The sequence below is a fragment of the Phascolarctos cinereus genome, unplaced genomic scaffold (genome assembly GCF_003287225.1).
Source record: "Phascolarctos cinereus isolate Bilbo 61053 unplaced genomic scaffold, phaCin_HiC Scaffold_5;HRSCAF=322, whole genome shotgun sequence".
In the NCBI taxonomy this organism is placed as follows: domain Eukaryota; kingdom Metazoa; phylum Chordata; class Mammalia; order Diprotodontia; family Phascolarctidae; genus Phascolarctos; species Phascolarctos cinereus.
In genome coordinates, this window is record NW_027555958.1 from 135573783 (window position 1) to 135590809 (window position 17027).

A 17027-nucleotide genomic window follows, 5' to 3' on the forward strand; every position below is an offset into this window, starting at 1 on the left:
GAGCTCAGAAAGGATTTTGAGAAACAAGTAAAAGAGGCAGAAGAAAAATTGGGAAGATAAATGAGAGTGATGTAAGAAAATCATGAAAAATGAGCCAACAGCTTGGTAAAGGAGATATACACACATAAATACCAAAGAAAATAACACCTTAAAAAACAGATTACGGCAGCTAGGTGTCGAAGTGCATAGAGCTCCAGCCTTGGAGTCAGGAGGACCTGAGTTCAAATCTGATCTCAGACACTTGACACTTAACTAGCTGTGTGACCCTGGGCAACTCACTTAACCCTGACGGCATCAGCAAAAAGTGAAAAACAAAAACAACAACAACAACAACAACAACAAAAAAAAAAAAACAAACAGACTAGGCCAAATGGTAAAAGAGGTTCAAAAAGCAAATGAGGAGAAGAATGTCTTAAAAAGAATTGGCCAAATGGAAAAGGAGGTACAAAAGCTCACTGAAGAAAATAATTCCTTAAAAATTAGAATAAAGCAAATGAAAGCTAATGACTTTATGAAAAATCAAAAAACAATTAAACAAAGCCAAAAGAATGAAAAAAATAGAAAATAATGTGAAATATCTCATTGGAAAAACAACTGATTTGGAAAATAGATCCAGGAGAAGTAATTTTAAAATTATTGGACTACTTGAAAGACATGATCCAAAAAAAAGAACCTAGACATCACCTTTCAAGAAATTGAGGGAAACTTCCCTGATATTCTAGAACAAGAGGGTAAAATAGAAATTGAAAGAATCCACTGATCACCTCCTGAAAGAGATCCCAAAACAAAAATTCCGAGGAATATTATAGCCAAATTCCAGACCTCTCAGGTCAAGGAAAAAGTATTGCAAGCAGTCAGAAAGAAACAATTCCGTATTGTGGAAACAATAAGGATAGCACAACTTGTACCTTAAAGGATGGGGCGGGGCTTGGAATATGATATTCCATAGGGGAAAGAAGCTAGGATTACAACCAAGAAACACCTACCCAGCAAAACTGAGTATAATCCTTGGTGGGGGTGGGAGGGTGGGGTGGAATAGACATTCAAAGAAACAGAAGATTTTCAAGCATTCTTGAGGAAAAGACCAGATATGAATAGAAAATCTGACAGAAGGCACAGGTGTGAGTTGAATATGAATGCATGATGTCTAAAAAAAATAAAATTAAGGGGTGAGATAAGAATGTACTGGGAGAAAGGGAAAGGAAGAGGTAGAATGAGATAAATTATCTCACATAAAAGAGGCAAGAAAAAGCTTTTATAGTAGAGGGGAAGAGGGAAGAGGTAAGTGGGAGTGAGTGAACTTTACTCTCATTAGAATTGGCTCAAAGAGGGAATAAAATACACACCCAATTGGGTATAAAAATCTATCTTACCCAACAGGAGAGTTAAAGGGGAAGGGGATAAGAGAAGGAGAGGAGTCAAAAAAGGGAGGGAAGATTGGGGGAGGGGAGATGTGAGAAACAAAATACTTTTGAGGAGGGAGAGGTGAGAGGAAGCATTGTGTGATCCCTCACTTCTACAGGGGTAGGAGGTGCCTTCTGGGGAGCACTTGGGCCAGCAGTATTGCCCCATTGTCCTTTTTTCAAAAACAAAATGCCCTTGTTTGTAAACATTTCCAAGAAGATTGAAAATAATAGTAATAGAAAAGCACAACCAAGTAAAATAAAATAAAATAAGCAAAGATTCCCAGTATAAGAAGATGACAGTCACAATGTATTCTGCCCAAACTCTACAAAATAGTCATGGAAAACAGTCATGAACTTATTAAAACAATATATCTGGCAGCTAGGTGGCCCAGTGGATAAAGCACTGGCCCTGAAGTCAGGAGGACCTGAGTTCAAATCCGGCCTCAGACCAAACACTTGACACTAGCTGTGTGACCCTGGGCAAGTCACTTAACCCCAATTGCCTAAAAAAAACCCAATATATTACAGCCATTTGCTACCAAATGTTTTGGTAGTCAGAAGAACAGAAATTATCTGGAATTATATACACAGATGTTAAAAAGTTCCCATTTACCATTCACAGAGAAACTATTGGTGGGGGAAAAAATGTCTCATGTGGGCCATATCTAGGAACTCATTTGTATGAAGAGAAAATTGTGTTCTGCTATCTTTCTGGGTAGTCAGAGAAATTAGACAAGCTTGCTTTGGCACTAAGGGATTGGGGAGAGGAGCTCCTTTGCAATTGGTTTATAATATGCTACTTTGCTATACATTATTTTGTGTGAATTACATATTCAGTATACAGTATATAACTGTATATAACTGCATTTTCCAGTTTTTTAAATGCAACTTTAATGTATGTTATCTGATCTTTACCTACATATGTTGCATATGTTTTATGTAATTTCCTGTGCCCATGTTATCCATCAATTGATTAACATTTATGATATACAATTATAAACTGTACCTGTACAACAGAATGTGATTTGTGGGGCCTATAAATATGTTACTTAAAGGAGAGTGTATGGAAGACAATAATTTAAGTGCATTTGCAAGATACCCCACTTCTCCAGTTTGGGTAAATTAAAATTCAAGTTAATCTGTTTGACCCTGGCACTAGTGACCAGGGGTATGATAACAGCAGAAAGGATTTACTCACCTCAAACCAAATGTCAGTTAGGTCTAAAAGAGTTCCCATTGAGAAGTAAGCAAGTCATTAAAAATGAAAATGTCCTTTTGAACTCTTCTTTGTGTTGGTAGAGAGCAGCTATGGGTCTGACTCACAAAAGTGCTGAAAATACTCAAAGCCTATCTATAGAAGGTCTCACCAACAATTTGAAATTTTTAAAATCTGTAAATATTCCTCTTCCAGTGAAAAGCAGCAAGATAGCAGAAGAGTCAATTTCCTCAAAACTCTCTGGCCCAAAAATCACAGAAAAAGAAATTGTATACCAGAAACGAGTAATTAAAGCTGAATTCACAACAGAAAGTAGGTTTAAAAATTAAATGATATGAAAATTTACAGAAATCACACTTTATGTTCCTATTTCCCAACCAGTTCTACATGCCAAGTGTAGCAAGTACAGGCAATCTCATAGTCTTATACTTTTGAATATGGCTATGACAGTCCCTACCTGGTTTGCCAATGGTAGTAAATAAGCCCAAAGTTCTTCTTACCTACAAGGGGAAGCAGATGCTAAATCTACCTAGTCAAAGAAACAAAGGAAGAACAAATGATTTGGGGAAAGGGTTCAAAACAACAAACAGCCAGCTGGAGAGGTAAAAGAGTATCTGTGCCCAGGGAAAAAAGAGACTGAAAGCCCACTTGAGTCCTATATAATTATAATTACCATTAGGATAAAAATTGAGAAAAAATACTTCTCTTCCTTCATTAAAGAGGTGAGAAGTACAGTTGTAGAATACAGTATATGCTGTTAAATATGGACACTTCACTGCTCTTGCTGAACTGCTTTTTACTCATCCTTTAAAATATGATGTAAGAGGTGAGTTACTGATTCAGAAAAATAAAATGAATATATTCAGAAACAAATGTGAGGTAAAAATAAAAGGCATTAATAAAATTATTTTTAAAAAATGTAAGGGTGTTTGCTAGGTAAATAAATGGTGTAAACACTGAGGGAAAAATTACTTAGAACAAATTGTTTTCAAGCATTCATTTATTATACAAATTGTTATTATTATACGCTATAATGTATTAATTAATGTAGCCCCCAATGGCCTCCACTAGGAAACACTTTGTTAGCTTAACTTGTTACTCTGCATACTTGGAAAATATTACATTTCTGTAATGAATATTCTGTAAGTCAAACATTTAGCCAAATTAAAACTGATCTTCCTAGCAATTTGTCCAAATAAGGAAACATTGTTTTGTAGTTTGAAAATGTCATTTTGTTTAACTGTATTTTCCTCTCCCAAGTTTAACTTCATGTGTTTGGTTGCCATTATTGTTTTTCTCCTCTTTTTCCATAGAGTCTGCTGTCCTAAGGACAAGTCCTTTTAAAATGTACTGAATAGAAGGGAGAGCAGAAAGAAAAAAAAGAGAAAGAGTCTGGAAATAAAGGGAAGAAGGGACAAAAGGCAAGAGGTAGAAAGGAAGGGAAGAAAGAAATAGCCTAGCAACAATTCAGTCCAAAGTCATAGATGGAAGCTCAGTGAAGAAAGCAGCCCAGCTGATGACATCAGCAGCTTTGAAGAAAAGTAGCAAGCAATAGCTCCAGAAAATGGTGTTACAACTATTAAGAAACCCTAAAAGTGGGCTTTATTCAAGTTATGAGTATTTCCTCTCCCAACAGAAGCATGGGAGTCTGTGGAAGCCTGTCCAGATTCTGGTAGATTAGAAAGGAAGATTCTTCCCTATATATCTCGCTTTTCTGTCAATAAAATGTCTTTTCAGTTAGTATGTCCTCTGGCTGCCTTGGTCTGATAAAAGTTAGTCAATCCATAAGCATTTATGAAGTACCCACTATATGCCAGGCACTATACTAAGCACTGATGATACAAGAAAGGCAAAAGATAATCCCTACCCACAAGGTGTTCTAACGGGAAAAGAACATATCAAAAGAAGCTGAGATGGGGAATAAGAAGAGGATTGAGGAAGAGAAGGCAGGGTACCTAGTACTCTGGCATGATGAAATATTATAGTCAAGTGGTATATCATGAGGTATCTGCCCTAGTATCCTCTTTAAATGAAGGATCTAGGAGGAGGAGCTCTCCTATGTCCACCTTCTACTTTTTGCAATCAGAGGCAGAGAGGAGCCCAAGGGCAGGGACAAATATGAAGGTGTGAGTTTCAAAGCTGGTTTGATTTAAAAAGGAAGCCTAGGAAGGAGGTCTGTAAGATCTGTGGAGGTATGGTTTTGAATATATTCTAATGTAAAAAATACCTTTTCTGAGGCAGCTAGGTGGTGCAGTGGAGAGAGCACCAGCCCTGAAGTCAGGAGGACCTGAGTTCAAATCCAGCCTCAGACCAAACACTTGACACTTACTAGCTGTGTGACCCTGGGAAAGTCATTTAACCCCAATTGCCTAAAAAAATATAAAACATAAATTTAAAAAAAAGTACCTTTTCTGGTCAACATGTTGAGAGAAGCCCATGTCTTTCACATATCCTTGTAAGAATATCTTGAGAGACTTTATGAAATACTTTAATAAAAATCCAAGTTAACTATTTTCTAAAAGAAAATCAGGTTGGTTTGTTATAATCTGTTCTTAATAAAGCCATTCTTAATATGTTCTAGAACTTTCTAGGATTGAAGCTAAACTCACTCACCTAAAGTTTGTTGACTATTCTCTCCCCACCACATCTTTTTAAGTTTTTAAATTTATTTTAAACTTAAATACAAAATAGGAAAAGAAAAAAAAATGCCATGTACACAACAGAACATGAGAGGATTCAATATAAAGCAATAAATTTCCAATTCAAGAAAACCTATATAATAAATACTATACATTATTTTCAAAGCTGTCCATCTTTTCTTTGCTATCTTGTAGATTTTCTTTTTGTCCTTTACTGTGCATTTTTACTTTATTTTTCTCCTTCCTCCCCTACTCAGAAGGTTACAATTAAGCACAGGTGAATATATCTGTGTGTGTGTGTTTGTATATACACAACTACATACATATATGCATACATATATATAGATATCCACAAACATACATGTTTATACATATATACACTCAAATGCATATATATAAGACCGTATTATGCTTACTTCCACTTGTCATCTGTTTTTCTGAAAATGGATGGCATCTTCCTTCATAAGTCCAAGTCTTTCAATATTTTTCTAAAGCCAACATCTCATCATTTCCTACACCACAACAATATTCCAATACAATCACATTCTATCTAAGAGATTGTCTATGAGAGTTTTTTTCTAAATTCTCTGCATTCCCTCTATTCTTGGCTACACAGGTTTTATTTATATAAAGTAATGTTAATTTAAAATAATCAAAATTATCCATTTTACATTTTAACACTGCTGTCATCTTATAATATAGTTTAAGGTCTGATACTACTAAATCTAGTTCCTTCACATCTTTTTCTCTGGTTTCTTTGAGACTCCTGACCCTCTGCTCTTCCAAATGAATCCTGTTATTATTTTTTTCTGACTCAGTAAGATCAATTTTTTAATACTTTAATTAGGATGACATTATATAAATAGATAAGGTAAAATTGTCATTTTATTATATTAGTTTTACCTATCCATGCACAATAAATATTACTTCAATTATTTAGATCTAATTTTGTATAAAAGTATTTTGTGTTTATTTTCATATAGTTCCTACAAAGTATCTGTTTTGGTAAATATATTCTCATTTTTTTATACTGTTTTATTATTTTGTATGGTGTAAGGCTATTGATTAATATGGCTGACACAGTGTAGTTTCCCTATTTTTATCTTTTGATTAAATCTATTTTAGTTTTTACTTTGTATGAGATCATTATTACTATTCCTGCTTTTTTACATAATATTCTACTCCTGACCTTTATTTGATGTTTGTGTCCATTTCTTATTTTTATAGCTTTTCCTGAATGTAACATATTGTTGAATTCAAAATTTTAATCTGCTATCAGTTTCTATTTTATGAGTAAATTTATCCCATTCACATTTTAAACTATAATTACTTGTATATTTTCCTTCGTCCTCTTTTCCTCACTATCCTTCTCATCCTATTCTTATCCCTCCTCACTCCTCTACTTTACTTCTACCCACTACCTTGCTCTCCTACCCCGCCTTTATGCTATTCCCTATCCCTCCTTTATCCCCTCCCCTCTCCCTATTGCCTTACCCTCTTATTTCTTTCTGAATTTAGAAAACTTTTATACCCTTCTAGATATATATGTATTATTCCCTCTTTAACCCATTCCCAATGAAAGTATGGTTCCAGAACTATCCACCCTTCTCCCCTACCTAATTCCTCTGTATCAGTTTTTCCTCTGGCACCTCATTTGTATGAGACAATTACTCTTTTTACCTTTTCCTACATCATTTTTGATTTTTAGAATCATATCATACTTGGCCTTACCCACTCTTCCTTTCAAACTACCCAATTACTAATAACAATTTTAGACATGTGGTGTTCCACATATAAAAAGTAAATAATTTGTCCTTACTGAGTCCCTGAGTCTTTATATTTCTCTTGATCTTATATGTCAAATTTTCTATTAAGTTCTGGTATTTTTGCAATAAAATCCTAAAAGTCTGTCAATTCATTGAATATCTATTTGTTTTTTTCATTCAGGATTATACTTAACCCTACTGGGTATAATGTTTTTGTCCATAACCCTAATTCTTTTGCTCTTCAATATATAGTGTTCCAAGACCTGCAGCCTTTTAGTTTAGCCACTTCTAGGTTTTGTGTAATTCTAATTGTGGATCCACCATATTTGAAGTATTTTTTTTCTCATAATATTTTCTCCTTAACCTGGAGGTTTCTGAATTTGGCTATAATATCCCTGTAGGTTTTCTGCTGAGGATCTATTTCAGGTGGTCATTGGTGGACTTTTTGTATTTCTACTTTCCCCTCTTGTTCAAACATTTCAGAACAATTTTAACTATTTCTTGTATTATTGTAACAAGACTTTTTTTTATTACAGCTTTCAGATAATCTGATTATTCTTATGTTTTCTCTTCTTGATCTGTTCTCCAAATCAGTGTTTTTTGTTATAACATATTTAAGTATTCTCTTCTATTTTTCCATTCTTTATATTTCGTTTTATTGTTTCTTGGTCTCATTACTTTTCTGGCTTTCCCTTGCCCGATTCTAATTTTCAAGGAGTCATTTTGTTCTTTAAGATTCTGGATCTCCTTTTCCAGCTGATGGATTTCTTTTCATAATATTGGGGGGGGGATTGGATTTTTCTTACTTTCAAAAAAAATTTTCCTCAATCTCTCTTATTTGATTTTTGAAGTCTTTTTTGAGTTCTATGAATTATTTTTGGTCAGGTGACCATTTGGCATTACTCCTTGGGGTAGCAGAGGCTTTTTTTTTTGCTTCAGTATCCTTCTCTGAAGATGAACCTAAGTCTTCTCTATTCTCATGGTAACTGTCTGTAGTTGGGTTGTTTCTCCTTTGCCTGCTCATTTTTTAAAATTTTTAGCAGCTTGTTATTACAATCCCACTAATTTTGGAATATGAGGAATAGTGCCTCTGGCCTCAGGTCCTTCTTGCTGTTATTTTTTGAGCTTTGTCCCAAGCCCAACTCCTATACTCCTTTCCCTCCCAAAGCCACAGCTAGGGCCCCCCAGCACACTCTGCTGGTGTTGCCTGCAACCAGATAATGCACTGAATGGAAAGGAGGGAAATAAGATGTGAAGAAGTGGGCCAGGTGGAGCAGAAAGACTGACTCAGTTTATTTTTCTGAGGGTACAGGATATATAGAGAAAATCCATCCTAACTTCAAAGAGTCCTCCCCATGAGACGCTCCCCAAAACATCTGCTTAAGGATGTGATAACATACATTTCCTCCTTATCAGAGTTCCTAGATAGAGTTGTAAATTCCAAGGCTTTTTCCTGGTGCCTGTATAGAGGAGTGAATATGTAAATCTAAGGTTCAAAGAGTTAGAAGGAATGTCTCAGGAACCTAACAGAGAGAGATTTGAAGAGCCTGTTTCTTAATTATTGAGCCCTTTGGGTAAAAGCCTGGGCAAAGGTCAAACTGTCCTGGATCTTAAACCCATATCAGACTCCTAAGATTGGCCCTCAACATGTTGGAAATGTACTTGCTCCCTGAGAACCCTCCAGTGGCTATGACCTTCAGTTTTCTCCTCTGACTTGGAACTGAGTCCAAGAACTCAGCTCTCCTGTAAGTACCCATGGCCAACAGCATCCCTGCCCCATTGCTCCTGCACTCACCCAGGACATGTCTTCACAGCACAGATAGGTCTGGCATCCCTTATCAGCACAGATTCCCTCAAGCTTCCCCCACTCAGGTGCCTGACTCCCACACTATTCAGGAGGTAAAAATTCCTGTGGCTGAGGTTGAGACTACCTCCCAACCCAGCTATTGCCAGGTCTCATGGCTTGTTGTTTCAGTGGAGCTAGCCTAGAGGTGTTTATACTTCACTTCGAATCTTTCTTTGGAGAAGATTCCAGTTGTCCCCAGTGGACCCTTGTTCTGCCCCAGCTCTTGTTTCTTTTTGCCACTTTACATTCATTCTGAGGCATTATTTTATCTTTTTTATGGAGGAAATATGGAGAGCTTAGAATTTTCTGACCTACTCTGCCATCTTCCCAGAATCCTCTCCCACATATTTAAAAAATGGGAATATATGCCCTTCTCCTCTTCTCCTTTTATCCACCAACTGTCAAAGATCACCAACAGTGTGACTCAGCAATCACATTTGCCAATTCTTTCAGGACTCTGGGGTGTAGTCTATATGGGCCTGTTGACTTGAACCCATCTGAAGCAGTTAAGTGATTGCTTATCATGCCCCTACTTATTTAGGGATATTAACTTCCTATTAGACACTTTATTCCGCCCCTTCCAGTTTTGCCTATAACTTCTATAAGCAAAAGTGAGAGCCTAGTATCCCACATTTGAGATACATCAATTAACATTCGCTTGGATCATTTAGCTTTAGTAAACACCAAGTGCTTAGAGCACTTTGCTAATGATATCAAAGCCATAGGGTTAGTCCACTGAGGGTTAGTTAACTTTAAGATGCTACATAGCCATAGACTGAACCCAAATGGAGTTCAAACTACCCTAAGTGTCAGACACCAGAACAGGAATACATGGGTGGATAATATAAAATATAAATGTAAATATATAAAATATAAATATGAAAACATTATGGGTAAAACCTACTGATAATGTTATAGGAGCATCATTTCTGTGTGCAAATGAGGACATCTACAGTGATTGGTAATGATAACTTGCCTGCTTTTTTTTTATTAAAGGGTTAATTAAAAAGTGAAACAGCCTGACTGGGGTTAATGTTTCAGTATGATACAGTGGAAAGAACCACTGGATTTGTCATCAGGAGTCCTGAATTGGGTTCCTTTGCTGTTTCACTTACTAGTTGTGTGCTCATGCACAAGGCAATTTGCCTCACTGAATCTCAGTTTCCTCAACTATAAAAATGATACAATGCCTTCACCTCATAGCTCACAGGACTGTTGTGAAGAAAACATGATGTAAATGTTTGAATGATTTTTAGCAGATGCAAGAAAATAGGAACTTTCTAATTTATTTTAATATGTGTGTACTTTTACTGAGTATTTTAGGGGGTTTTTGTTTAGTTTTTGAGGCAATCAGAGGTAAGTGACTTGTCCAGAGTCAGACAGCTAGAAATTGTTTGAGGCTGAATTTGGACCCAGGTCCTCTTGACTCTAAGACCTATACTACCCCTTAATGAGTATTTTCAAAGCTAGTGTTGAATCCACCAAGATCTTATGAATAAATAGTCCATTTAGCTTACTTTTCTTTTTTTAAATTTTATTTATTTTATTCTTCACTTAAGAAATAAAACAATTTCTATAACATAGTAGAATTGGAGGGGAAGATGATTGCACATGAAGCTGCAAATCTATTATTTACAACTTCCTATTCCCTTTAAGTACATAATAAAGTTATCATGTAACTTTCTTTTTTTCCTCTTTTTCTTCCCTCCCCCCACCACTCTAAAGATGACTACCACTAGATACAAATATGTATATATGTACAAAATCATGCTATACATGCTTTTATTTATCAATTCTTTCTCTGTATGCAGATAGCACTTTCCTTCATATGTCCTTTGTAGTTAATTTGGGTATTTATAATAGTCAAAATAATTTAGTTGCACAAAGCTGTTCTTAAAACAATATTACTATTACTATATACAACATTCTCTTGATTCTGCTCATTTTGATCTTCATTATTTCTTGCAAGTATATCCATTCTTTTCTAAGATCATAAAGTTCATCATTTCTTATAGCACAGTAGTATGCCATCACCATCATATACCACAACTTGTTTAACCACTTCTCAGTTGATAGTCATCCCCACAATTTCCAGTTCTTCACCACCGCAAAAAAAGCTGCTATAAATATTTTTAAACATATAGGTTATTTTCCTTTTTCCCTAATCATCTTTGGAAATAGACCTAGTAGTGGTATTACTGTAGTAGTTGAATAACTCTTTGGGCATAATTCCAGATTGCTCTCCAAAATCATTGGATCAGTTCACAGTTCTACCAACAGCAAATTAGTTTGACTCACTTTTATATAAGAGGAAGGGGAGGAGAGGATGTTTGAGGGGAAAAAAAGAGTCCCCAGTACTGAGGCATGATGAAATATCGCAGCCAAATGGGAACTTATAAGATGTCTGGCCTGGGGCCCCCTCTTTAAATAGAGGGTCTGGAGGTAGGAGTTCTCTGATGCCTATCTTCTACCCTCTCCAGTCATAGGGAAGAAACAGCCCAAGAGACAGGGGGTACTGAGGAGGTATAATGCATATAGATGCTCCTGAAAGTAAATGATCTTCTAAGTGTGAGTTCCATGACATATTAAGGTCAAATATTTTTTCTGTGAAGACTCATCTTTAAAATGAAAATAGAATTCAATGAAAAGGTGAATTCTACATACAAATATTTTAAAGCATTTTTAGACTAGTGTTTGCTACAAAAAAAATCTCATTTGTCTTCACTTCATTTGACGGAGTTTATTTCCTTAAGTAGTAAAAGTACCCAATATATTTGATCATTTTAAACCTTAAAGGTGATCTCATATTCTAAACACTGTTCTCCTAAATGTTATGTTGAAGCTCCACCTTATTCATTTTGCACATGACTTTTCAGAAACACACTAAAGTAAAATCAGACTTATAATTCTGACACAGAGAAATTTGGCTTCCCTAAATGTATTTCTATAAATATCAGCTGTTACTGTGATATACAGAGGCAGCATAGTGTAGAGGATAAAGACCTGGCCCTTGAGGCAGGAAGAGTTGGGTTCAAATATTGACTTTGACACATACTGACTGGGTGAACTTGAGTAAGTCATTTCATCTCTCATTGATCTAGGCAACTAAGTGATACTATACATGTCACAAAAGGTGCCAATCTAGATTGGTAATGGGAGTTTTCTTTTTATTTGCCCTCCTATACCAATCACAGAACCTATTCCACATCCTCTGTCCCTATTACGCTTGTAAGTATTTTCCATTGTCTTTCAACCATGTTTTATTGTTTGGCCTGACATGTAATCTACTTACTCTTTTCATCAGTCTAGCAAGAAATCCAGGGCTGATTTGATTTATGTATGTTTGTTATTAGAGTTTGATGTTACGTGGCATCATGTAGTAGGATGGGTATTGTCTGAGAGTCACAACATCTTGATTCTAATCCCAACTTTGCCTCTAACTAGCCCTGTATCTTTTGATAAGATACTTAGCCTCTCTGGGCATCAGTTTCCTTATATCTAAAAAGTGGGATGGGAAATACAGGATTGGGGGAAGGATTGGACCAACTATTCTATATAGTTTTTTTAAAATTCGACAAATCTAGAAATCTTCCACCTTCTTTTAATAAGTTGGTTTGGCTTAGTGAATGTAATCATTCCTTTAAAAAAAAAATTTCTAAATGAAAATCAGAGTGGAGAATAATTGCCCCACTTATTAACTGTGCCTCAGAAATCATAATAGAGTCTATTCTTAATAATTCAATTCTAATCACTATAGCTTGACTAGATAAAACTTCAGTTACTGAATGAAGAGTGCCTTTTCCCTAGGTCTCTGTGCACTCTTTTAGTATCTTTTCACATATATTTCTTTTTGATTTAAAGGAATATAGAAGCTAACATGGGGAATCCAAAATGTTATTATGTATCTTCAAGCAAGGATAATTTAATCTGTCAGTACATCACTGTAGATGTAGCCCCAAAATCTCTTGTTGAACATGAACATGGTAATCCTACCATTGAGAACCTAACCCAAAGCATCAGGAAACTTAAAAGCTACAGAGCAAAGTTGAAGGCAGTTCATAAAAACTGTATAGAGGACATCATAGAAGAATAGGCATTGATAATATACTAGTTGAAAGAAACTCACAGTGGGATAATTAGCTTTGGGGTTCAGGCAAGTCACAACCTTTCTGACTTTCAGTTTCCTCACCTATAAAATGATATGATTAGACTTGAGGTTAGATTAGATTAGAGAAGCATTTATTAAGCATTCTCTCTGTGTTGGGGACTATGCTAAATGCTGGGAATTCAGATACAGGTAAAAATAAATACATTCCTTGCCCTCAAGGAATTTACTTTCTAAATAGGGAAGACAATGAGAACTGAAAAGTGGGAGGAAGGGGAAGAAGATAAATGGAAAAGTGATGGGGGAAGAGGCAAGAACTGATTTGAATTAGGGTAAGCACTGATAGCATGGATATTCCTCTAAGGTTTCTTTCAGCTCTAAATCTATAATTCTATGATGCCAAAGTATACACAAGTTGTCCATCTATACCACTGGGGGGAGTTTGCATACTAGGAGCTTCCTGTACAGTAATGAAATTAATGTTCAGGGAATGGGGGAGAAGGAAAGAAGAGGTGATAGAGAGGAAGGAAAAAAAGAACTAATGTCATACTATACATAAGCAAGACATGGAACTCAGCTGACATGGTTGTAGTAATAGCATAGGAACTGAGGACCTAGGCCAGGAAGGACGTATCGCCATGGAGGGACCAGAAGCAGATAAAGAAAAACAGTTCGCAATTCAATGGAACATCTTGTTCAGTTACCAACAGATCTGAATAGAACCCCATCTTGAGCAAAAAGCATAGAGAAAGCCTTATATTTAGCTACCATTTTGTAGCAAGAGTCTAGTGCATAAAACCAAAAAGACCTGGATTCAAAGCATGCCTCAGACCCTAATCAGATACATAACCATGGGCATGTCATTTAACATCTTTAGCCTCAATTTCCTTAATCTTTAAAGGGAGGAAGTTGGATCTGATGACCGCTAAGGTCTCTTCCAGTTCTATATGACCCCTGTGCCAGAAGTAGCCTACAAATTGTCCTTTTTTATGCTGGAAGAAGCTTTTGAGAGAAAGGGAACATGGAAGATACAGCAGAGACTTCTCTTTTCACCGTATTCAGTAAGTATATTCTTCAAGGGAAAGAAAGGTACTAGTGAAAGTACTTTGAATACAGAAGGAAAGGGCACATTTTGCAGACGATATGCGAAGATTTACCCTTCACCAACCATTCATTTTAAGGGGAGTTTTACAATGTGCTCTCCCAATGTCATGCTGAGACAGTCAAAGATACCCAATGGCATTTTAAAATAGAAAAATAAATCCTCAGGCATCCGCACACTTCGTTACATAGCAGAAGGATGTCAGGAGTAGAGGCCCTAGATCTCATCAACTCCGTTTATTAGACACTGTAAACCTTTTACGATTTATCCAGACAATTGAGCATTGCAACAGCTATGAAAACAGGACAATCCATCCAAATGCCCTCAAGAAAGCTATTTGGGTAGTGATGGGTTCAGTAAACCTTCCAGGAATTGCAATAACAGTTGTTTTTATTAAAAGGTTACTGTAATTCTCTTTCTGTTCCTTCACTGAAATCTATTTCAGCTTTGTTACATAACACTTTCAGGAAAACCTGCTGAATATAACCTTATCTCTACCTTTTTGAGCTCCATTATTGACTTAAATGATCACACTCATTGGTGACTTTATCTGGATTTCTGGGGAAAATAAGACAGTAAAAAATATATGTAACTTTCTCCACATCTCATTAATATGGCTTCATACAACAGTCAGAAGTCATATTCCTGGAGAAAGAAAAGATACTGCCTTAATTTGTACTTTCCCAGTGCCTACGAGGACGATTACAAACCCCTTGAGTTTCTAGTAAGATTCCAAATGACTCAGAATCATTAATATTAGGAGTGTATCTAGTGAAATAATTTCTGACAAATGTTCTATTTTGTCTTAAAGGACAAATGCATGGTAAACATGTTGAATATGTGACAGGACCAATGTATGATGATGATGTTCACGGAGAGGAGGCAGTATGACCCAGCAGTACAAGCTGTGGGATGACAGTATGGGTACCTGATTTTTTCAGTCTAAACTCAACCAAGTGTATGTTAAACACATTATCTCTCTGCATGAATCTAAGTCATTCCAAAATATCCAGATAAATAAATGAAAATTACATCCAAGGCTTTGGCATTCATGGTTTTTGGTCTGGATCTATGGTCTCACAGTTAGAGGAAGCTACATTGTAAAAGCTCCTCTACAGATGTAGATTGGTAATTCATATGTATGTAACAGAACTTTAGAGAGTTGCCAACAGCACTGAAAAGTCATGTGATTTGCTCACAATCACTTAGTAGATGTCAGAGGCAGGAAAACTCAGGTTTTCCTGACTCCAAAGTTGGCCTTCTCTTCTCTGTAACACACCACTTCTCATGTGCCATTTCCAAATATCAGAATGTTTGTTACCATGTAAACAAAGATAGTAAGATAATTGGCTACATTTTAAGCTTTTCATCCAGTCATGGAAGCATAATTTATGTATTATCTTTGTCTTTGTTTCCATGTGTTAATATGAATGTGTCTCTCTAGTGTTTCAAAGATACCTAATATCTCAAAGGTAGAAAAATGGGATAAATACGGCTACTGTACTTTTTCTACATAACATTTACTCCTGTAATTTTAGAGGATGTTTTTACCACTGGGTATATGGTTGTGCATATTTTATTACTAACTGTGTGTATCTTTGTGCATGGGTGGGAGGAAGAGAAGGCAATGGAAGAGGTTATGCAGCAGCAGCCCTAGAGAAAGAAATTATGCATGGGGAAAAAAAATCACACTTTCCCTCTGGAGAATTGAGAGAGAGAAAATATGTGGGAAGGGAAAACATACAAGTAAATATAGTCTACTTAAAAGATATTTCAGTCTCATATAAGAGGATGCTTTTTAAGCTTAAGATATTTTTTAGTTGGAGCTGACTGGAAACTTTATTTTATATAATGTAAGTAGGCAGGCTGGCTAGAAAGTCTCTGTCCTAGAAATACAAATTGGTGAATAAATCTATTTCTATAGGCCCCTTATATGGCTATTATAGCAGGTGGATGACTCAAGAGAATGACTCATAAAATCCTGATAATTGTCCCATGATGTAGGCCAGACAAGTCTTCAGCTTGTCACCTTTGCAATGAAATATGTGCATATAATATATAAACATGTATATTGCAAATAATATGTATATTATATATAGATACTTGTACATATGTTACATATTATATGTGTGAGCATATATGTATGTATATGTGTGTGTATATTCCTAGCAGGGTAAAAACGGTGAAGTGAATAATTGGATTCTCCTATACCTAAGATGTGACAAAAACAATATTGAGTACAAGAGATTAAATGTGCCCCTGGAGAATCTGCCAGTACCAGTCAATCAAAGCAATTTGTCCAAATTCATCTAAAGGGACACATCAGAAATACCTGTGAACAGAAGAAGACACCTGTTAATGATTTACAACTGCTTCTTCAAAATGTCTAATTGTCTTCAGTGCTTAGACAAAAAAAAAAAAACATCATTTAAACAGAAGAATCTTTGAAATGCTTAGAGCTGGTACAGGGTCTCTCTGGTTGTGTCTGTCCAAAGCCAGGGAGATTGAATTCATTTATCTAGTCCTACAAGTCAGTTTCATGCTACAGATGGGGGGGGGGAGTCAGCATCAACTAACAATGGACCAAATTATGGTAATTGTTAGTATTACTAAAGAACCTAATTCTCACTTTTGCATCATTCTATCAGCAAGCATTTACCAAGTGCTTACTGCATAGTAGATTCATGGCATCATAGATTTAGATCTGGGAGGGACCTGAAGCTTTCCTTTCAACTCTCATTTGACAGATAGAAGTGACACATAGAATCACACACCTGATATGTACTTGAGGCAAGTTCTTCTTGACTGAACTTAGTACTCTATCAACTGTGCTAGGGAATACAAATACCAAAGTAAAACATCCTCTGTTCTCCAGGAGCTTATATTTTACTAGAGTTTACGTACTTTTACCCTCAGGAGAGCATTAGAAACAGCCTTCATAAAGCAG